The 7500-nt window shown below is 35.9% G+C and overlaps 1 long non-coding RNA gene across 1 annotated transcript in view; it reads right to left on the reverse strand.

Moving 5' to 3' along the window:
- LOC137982245 (uncharacterized) overlaps positions 1-7500 on the reverse strand; it is a 17785-nt gene that overhangs the window by 839 nt on the left and 9446 nt on the right. Inside the window, exon 5 of the long non-coding RNA XR_011118645.1 lies at positions 190-264. This is a non-coding gene — a long non-coding RNA (uncharacterized lncRNA). The remainder of the gene's footprint in view (positions 1-189; positions 265-7500) is intronic.

The raw sequence follows: 7500 nt of genomic DNA on the forward strand, positions 1-7500 counted from the left end.
GGCCACTCACTTCAAGAGCATGTTTGGTCACCAAACAATTTTGTTTGATGTTGTTTGAATGGCAAACATTTCCTGTTTGTCAAGGCGCTTATGATGCTCCATCAACTGTCCTTATGCTGTGTAAAGGCTATTGCAAAATGAAATTGACAAAGTATCTTAATTGTCAAGATGTGTGTACATTGTACTTACAAAACGTGTCTTCAACTACTCCAACTCCTTTTCTTTTATTTTCTTTCAACTTTGACTTTTATAGTCTGACACTTCCTAAATGTACAAAAGGCAGGTGTACCATTAAAAAAAATTAACTAATTAGCACTGGAATATATTTAATTAATAAACATTTTTGTAGGGCTTCTTAGTTGATTATAACTTTGTTGAGAGTAATTATAGACAAGACAAGTGTTTAAAGTGTGACCTATAATTGGATTAAAAAAAACCTTGATGAATATTTCAACCAGTCAGATGCAAAGCTAAGACCAATAATTTTATTGCAACTTAGTCACTCTACATGTAGGTTTCCCACACTTAGCAGCAGCAGGTGCATTGGATTAGCATTCTGACTAGGATATATGACTCCAGTTTATGGTTAATTGACAGGTACAGTATTTCATTCAGGAAATATTCTGTTGTGTAATTACTTTGGTCTTTTTGGTTTGGCAACATTACAAAAAATAGACAAGTTTCATATTCTCACAGATGGACTGGAATCAGCATCAAATAGAGGCTAATGCAGAGGAATGCAAGTTATTTTCCTTTGCATCAGCCTCTATTTGATGCTTGATCCAGTCCAACCATGATAATACTGAATCTTGGACAAAACTCTTGGGAAAAACTCTAGCTTAAGCATCATTTGGCACGCACTCACAAAATATCTTGGTCCTTCCCCCCATCCCCCCATACCAATGTTGGTAATGTGATGCAAAATACTGTGCAAGCCTTTGGTTGCCTTTTAAAACAACATTGGAATGGGGGGAGGGGGGAAAGTAGGAAGAATTAGTGCGTCACATTTTCCCAACGAGTTTTGTCCAAGATTGTAAATATACCAAAATGAGAAAAATTTACAGCAGACTCATTGGTCCAAATCATCCTGTGTACCAAACTTTACGGCATTACATGCTGCTTAATTTGAGCTATTGTTGTTTCCAATCATGGGATCAAATATGTAATGAAAGCCAATTTTTTGGGACTTAACAATGGCGAACAGGGCTTAATCAACAAGTAGCAAGTGACCAGCATGGTTTTTATTGACATTATAGAGCTAGAAAAAACGACATATATTGCCTTCTTAGCACGCAATAAGGAAATTTTTAACGCGAAAGATCATTGAAAAGTGCAACGTTTTGAAATCGTCCGTTTATAGAATTAAAAAACGCCTTTTGAGGAAAGAGAGAAACACACTAGAGGACGTCCAAGTAAGCTGAGTATTCGGCAACAAGGAGTCATCATACGAAGTTTAAATGCATATGCATCTATGACAGGGCGTACTGACGCGATTGTATTTAAGAAATCAAGGAGCATACCAAATACCAACTGTAAATCATATGTGTTGTGTCCTTGAGAGAAACTGAGAACTTTTTCAAGTTAGTCACGCAGACATGCTTGCGTTACTTTGAATGCGTGTAACACAATTTAAACAATAAATAACATAATTGTCTCCATTTTTGGTGGAATCACCTTCATTGTTTGCAATTTCACAACAGAATGAACTCAAAACGATGATTTAAGGCAGTTGGCACGATTAACAGAAGAAAATGTAATCATTTCAACGGTTAACAACGAATAACGTGCAAGTCTTAGAAAAAACAATGACCATCTATTGTTTTCATTGCGTCTTCCCTGTTAACCACTGAAACTCTCTGTTAATCGTTGTTTTATTGAATGATTGGCGTTAAGTTGTCTTCGTAATGATCCTCTAACATAGACCACGCTTAAAAACGTATTCTAAGGTAAGAGTTGCAAAACATCTGGAACGTGGCGGGATTTCCCCTTGATGTTCATTCGGGATTTGATAGTTAAAATGAAGTGCTTGCCACCGCACAGTCAGATAAATACTACTTATTGCCTTTGCCTCTACCTGTGGAGAGAAAGTTTCTTTGAATTCTCTTGAATGAAAATCATGCTCATAGCCTTGCAAGCAATCCATAACTAAGCGACTACAATAAGTGGAGTCATCAACAACCTTCAGAACTGTCATACAAGCAATCGTCTTCATTAGGCTAACAAACGTTAAGGTACATTTTTGTCCCCAAAACCCACACGCAGCAGTCCAGGGACATTTAAACTACACCATTATAGAGACTCTCACAAGATCTACATATCAAACTGTCCATGGTCATTGAGACTCTCTGAATTTGATTATACTTATGAAAACATGAATTATACAATCTTGGACAAAACTCTTGGGAAAAATTCTAGCTTAAGGTGGTACTATGATCAAATTTCTACCCCTTGATTTTTTGAGTGTATCACATAGAATTCTATGAAAGAACAAAAACGCCATTTACCGTTTGCAAATATCTTCATTAGTTCCGGAGATATTTAAGTTTGAAAAATGCGTAAAATATGCAAATGAGATGACTGAGGACATCGCATACACTCAACCCAATATTATATTGAGTATATAAATACAGCTAACTTGGCCAATTTGCAGCGCAGACCATTAAAACTTGGTAGTCTAATAGTTCTACAGAAAACACACCTATGGCTATAAAAAATTCTGTTCCCTTGGCAACTCACTCTTTTCCAGTCCCCACCCACTTGAATTCAATATGTTAGTGATTTTCAGCTTGAAAAATGTTAAACATGGCCACAAACTCGAACTAACATATTTATATGCTTGCTGGATTATGCATATGAAGTGCTGTTAGCAAATATCAAAATGGAACGCCAAAGGTGGCCCGAAAGGCTTTTAATATGGGGGAGGTCTGGAACCCAGTATGATGCCATGGTAACAGAACTGTTAAGCTCATATTTTAGAGAACATTTAGTAGAATCTTACTGCAAAAAATCAAAAATTTCTGATACAAATTGGCTGAGATATCTCTTTTCATCATATTTGAAAAAAATATGGTGAGTGTATGACGTCATCACCGCGCACACTTGTCGTAAAGAGTAGGGCATGTAGTTCCCGGTGTTGTGGTCTGTCTTCTGTGGGGTATCATGGTTGGGAGGTTAAATGCTCGGAGATATTAGCTACACCAAGCTACTCTAAAAATCCGAGGGTAAATAAAGATATATGATATGATATGATCACTTGGCTAATTTGCATATTTTAAAAACCCGAATATCTCTGGAACGAAAAGAGATATTTGAAAAAAGTAAACAGCATTTTTCTTCTCACGCAGACTACTTGTTCATGTTTCAAAATGGCTTAGATAGGAAAGATGCGATTTTCGTCATGGTACCACTTTAAGCATCATTTGGCACGCACTCACAAAATATCTTGGTCCTTCCCCCCATCCCCCCATCTCCCCATACCAATGTTGGTAATGTGATGCAAAATACTGTGCAAGCCTTTGGTCACTTTTTAAAACAACATTGGAATGGGGGGAGGGGGGAAAATAGGAAGAATTTACTCTTTACCGCACAGACAAATTACATGTAGAGCGTCACATTTTCCCAACAAGTTTTGTCCAAGATTGCTAGTCAATTGAAGACCCCTCTATCAACTTCAAAACTTGTTAGTTAGTTTAGGTAATCACATGTCGTGATTTCCAGTGCAATTTGGAATAAATAATCACTAGTAATTTTTTTCAAAGACGACCAAAACTGCACGAGCCTGTAGGGCTAGTGTAATTTTTAGCCTTTGAAAAAATTTACTCATGATTATTTATTCTAAATTGCACGAGAAAAATCATGTCATTACAATTAGAATTTAAAAAACTTGTTGTCACAGACTAAAAAACTTATGTAAAAAAGGACGTTTCAGTCAAAATATTATGACCTTCTTCAGCATAAAATGGCTTACGAATACAAAATGAGTGCTTAAAAAACGGTAGCAACGTCACTTGGGATTGGCAAGGGCCTTGTAAATGTCCGGAATGTAAACTTGTTCATTAATGGAATTAGGTTCACGAATTGAATGCCACGCTTCTAAAAATAATCTTCTTCCCATAAGTTTTTTAGTCAGTGACAACAAGTTTTTTAATTCTTTTTATCATGCCTGACTACAACTACTGTAACGGTATTTTTACAATGTGATTACTTCTTAATAATTTAATATGAAAAAAATCGAGATGGTTAAGTAGAAGAAACGCACGCATATCACGCAATCAGAGAAAAACTGTGCCATCCAGGGCACACGCTTAATTTGAAAACAAAACATTTCATTGGTTCTGACCAAAGCATATTGTTTATTAGCCAATCAAATACTCCAGAATTTTGATGTGTAATTTACACTGTTATTACACTTTTTTTGCACTGTGTTACACTTGAACTGCACTGCTCTCAGACAATCAGAATCGAGTAATTTTTTCATGTATATTATTAAACATGGAATATCAATATTAAGTGATAACTTACAATTCTGCATTACAGTGTATCCTATGTGCAACAAAGCATACAGTTTGTAGGGAAACTGCTAACAATACATTTATTGGCTAAGAGCAATATTGTCGAAATGGGTTTAAAATTCCCTAAAACTAATTGGAAATAATACTGTCATATCCCCCCAGCAAATCAAGATTTATCCAAGAGGGTTATAAAGATAATGACAGAAGTATTAATTTTACATGTAAGAAAAAAAATTATCAGAACAAGTGTTACCCAACGTTTCACTGTCACCCAGACTGTGATGACATCACTTTCAAGTGACAAAAAGAATCTTTAACCTAGTAACTAATTTATATGGTTTGAGCTAGGTTATGGGAACCATTTAACATATATTTTTATAGTGTTGTACTTAACATGTATGCAATGTAAAGTATGTTCAAATTAAACAAAAAGTTTTTTGCGGACAGTGTCCAATTGTGTGTTGAAGCTTGGTAACTTAGACAAACTAGTAATCCATTGCATTTCTTCAATACCAAAAAGTTACTTGTAAGGTCGGCAACAGTTTTAATAAATATATGAATGAAATGATATACATGTATGAAATGAACCATGTACATATATTGAATCGCAGATATGAAATCAAGTGGAGCTACAGTATAATGATCCTCGCAGTTATGAATGCAATTTTTGCACTTCCTTAGAGAAGTCTGAAAAATTCAGGACCTCACGATGCTGGTATAACGCTCTAACCAACTGAGCTTAATGAAGCGACTGATGTTGGTTGTTGGTCATTTGTGGGTTCAAGTGTTCCTGTGATGAATGAACCAATGAATGTTCGTGTAATGATATATGAAACAAATCATAATTATGTTGAACTTGTCAGGTGGTGGGGTGGTTTAATGCCACAAACAATACTAGTTTTAATCCAGAACCTAAAAAAATCGTGTTTGGCTTGTTCAAGCAAAGCCTTGCTGGGCATGGAACTGTGAGAAAGTTTAATTATAACTTTACCTTTTTTATACATGACATATGACACCTATTCAAATAACCTAAAAGAGAGCTCCCGGCAAATTATTTTGTCTCAAGTTGTTAATAATATTTAATAATTTTAAATACAAGGTCGAGAAATTTACCGATGATTCAATTTACTTTATTCGCCCTCTTTGATTCTTCACTCAGTTCCTGTGCATGTCAGTATTATAGCTGCCTATTACATCCTGTTTTGGCTTGTATGTCATATAATTATAAGTTGTATTTGTTTTCTTTTTCTTTTTATTTGTATCTTCATTTCTTGGTATTCAATGATGACAAGTGTAATGTAAAATTCAGTTGTGTATTCAATACAAATAAAGAAATATATGTTGAACTGCAGATATGATATCAAGTGAAGCTATAATTATGATCCTCAGTGGCTTCATAGCTCAGTCACTTGGTTTAATAAAGCAATTCGCACCAGCGGTTTTCATCAATATGTTAATGGAGTGCTGGCTAGTGTAACTGATGTACTCTGCATTGCACAGATCAAATTGATAATCATACACCACACATTGATGGTTGACCTTTTTACACCCGGCCTAAACCGGCCAGACTTAGTATTTTACTCTGTCTAAAACCAGACGATTTTACTCATCAATGGGAAACCCCTAGCTGGGAGTCAATGGGTTAATTTAAAGGGGGTTTCGGTTCACACAGTTTAACATCTTCACCAATTTTGCACCTTCTGAACACTGGTGTAAGAATGTGATTATTTTTTTACTCAGATAAGATACCGTTCTTCAGTGCTCAACTGCATCAGTACTGGTAAGTATTGCATTTATACACATATTCATTGTTACATGTACCTGCTGGTCTATTTACTGCTGCACTCATTTCTACAATCATCTTGAATCTGATTGTTTTTTGGCTATAAAAACATTTTAATTTAATTAACAATAATTATATTGATCCAAAATCAATAAATATTACCAATAGTCCAAAACATTGACATGTACATGTAATACAGTATTGTGAAAAAGTAATAAGAGCGAAATGCACGAATTTCGTTCTTTGTCCCTGCGAACTTTCGACGAAATTTCGCTCGAAAATTCGAGCGTCGTTTCGCGATGTTTCCAGCGTAATTTCGCTAAAACAAAGAGAGAAAATTCGCCGCATTTTCGGGCCCAGCGCGAAAATTCGCTAAGACAAAGAGAGAAAATTCGCCGCATTTTCGAGAGCAGCGCGAAAAACCAAAAGCGTTATTTCGCTTGTTGTACGCGAAATTTCGTGGTGTGGTTTGTAAAGATCGTTCACATATCGATCGGCTATTCAGTTTTGTAAACAACCGCAGTCACTTTGACAGCACTTTGATGATCAGTACATGTATTTTGGAAATAGTTCAGTAGTTGTGTCCGTTTCAATTCTCTACAAAATTCGCCCTTTGTAATGTGTTTTATTCATCTTTCTCGGCAGAGAAGACTCGACAAAACATGTGCAATTTCAATCCTTTGGTTGAGAGGACAAACTGTTGTCAATAATGCAAAGCCTGTAAATATAAAAGAGCCGGCGAGTGTTATCTTGTAATGGTTCCCGGCTCTACATTTGTATTACACCAGAAGTGTTTATTGACATGATGTCTTATACGTACGAAAAGCTTACTTACCAATTTTCAGGATAACTGTTAACTTGGCAAGCGCCGGCAAGTCATCGCAGTGAAAAGAACATCAATGGTTCCATTTCCATTTGATGAGAAACTTTGAATTCAGCGGTAAAAGATTTTAAATACATAGCTTAAAAGCCTTGCGTGATTGCAGCTTCTTTGTTATTATTTTTTTTGACCAGGGAAGAGCACTGTACGATACCTTTCGACTTTCATTGCACACATGTGAGAGTTGTCAGTGAATGCGAATTTTCGCTCGAAATTTCGGAACGAATTATCGGTCAGAGCGAATTTTCGCTCGAAATTTCGGAACGAATTTTCGGTCAGAGCGAATTTTCGCTCGACATTTCGGAACGAATTTTCGGTCAAAGCGA

The sequence above is a fragment of the Montipora foliosa genome, chromosome 13 (assembly GCF_036669935.1).
Source record: "Montipora foliosa isolate CH-2021 chromosome 13, ASM3666993v2, whole genome shotgun sequence".
NCBI classification, from domain to species: Eukaryota; Metazoa; Cnidaria; class Anthozoa; order Scleractinia; family Acroporidae; genus Montipora; species Montipora foliosa.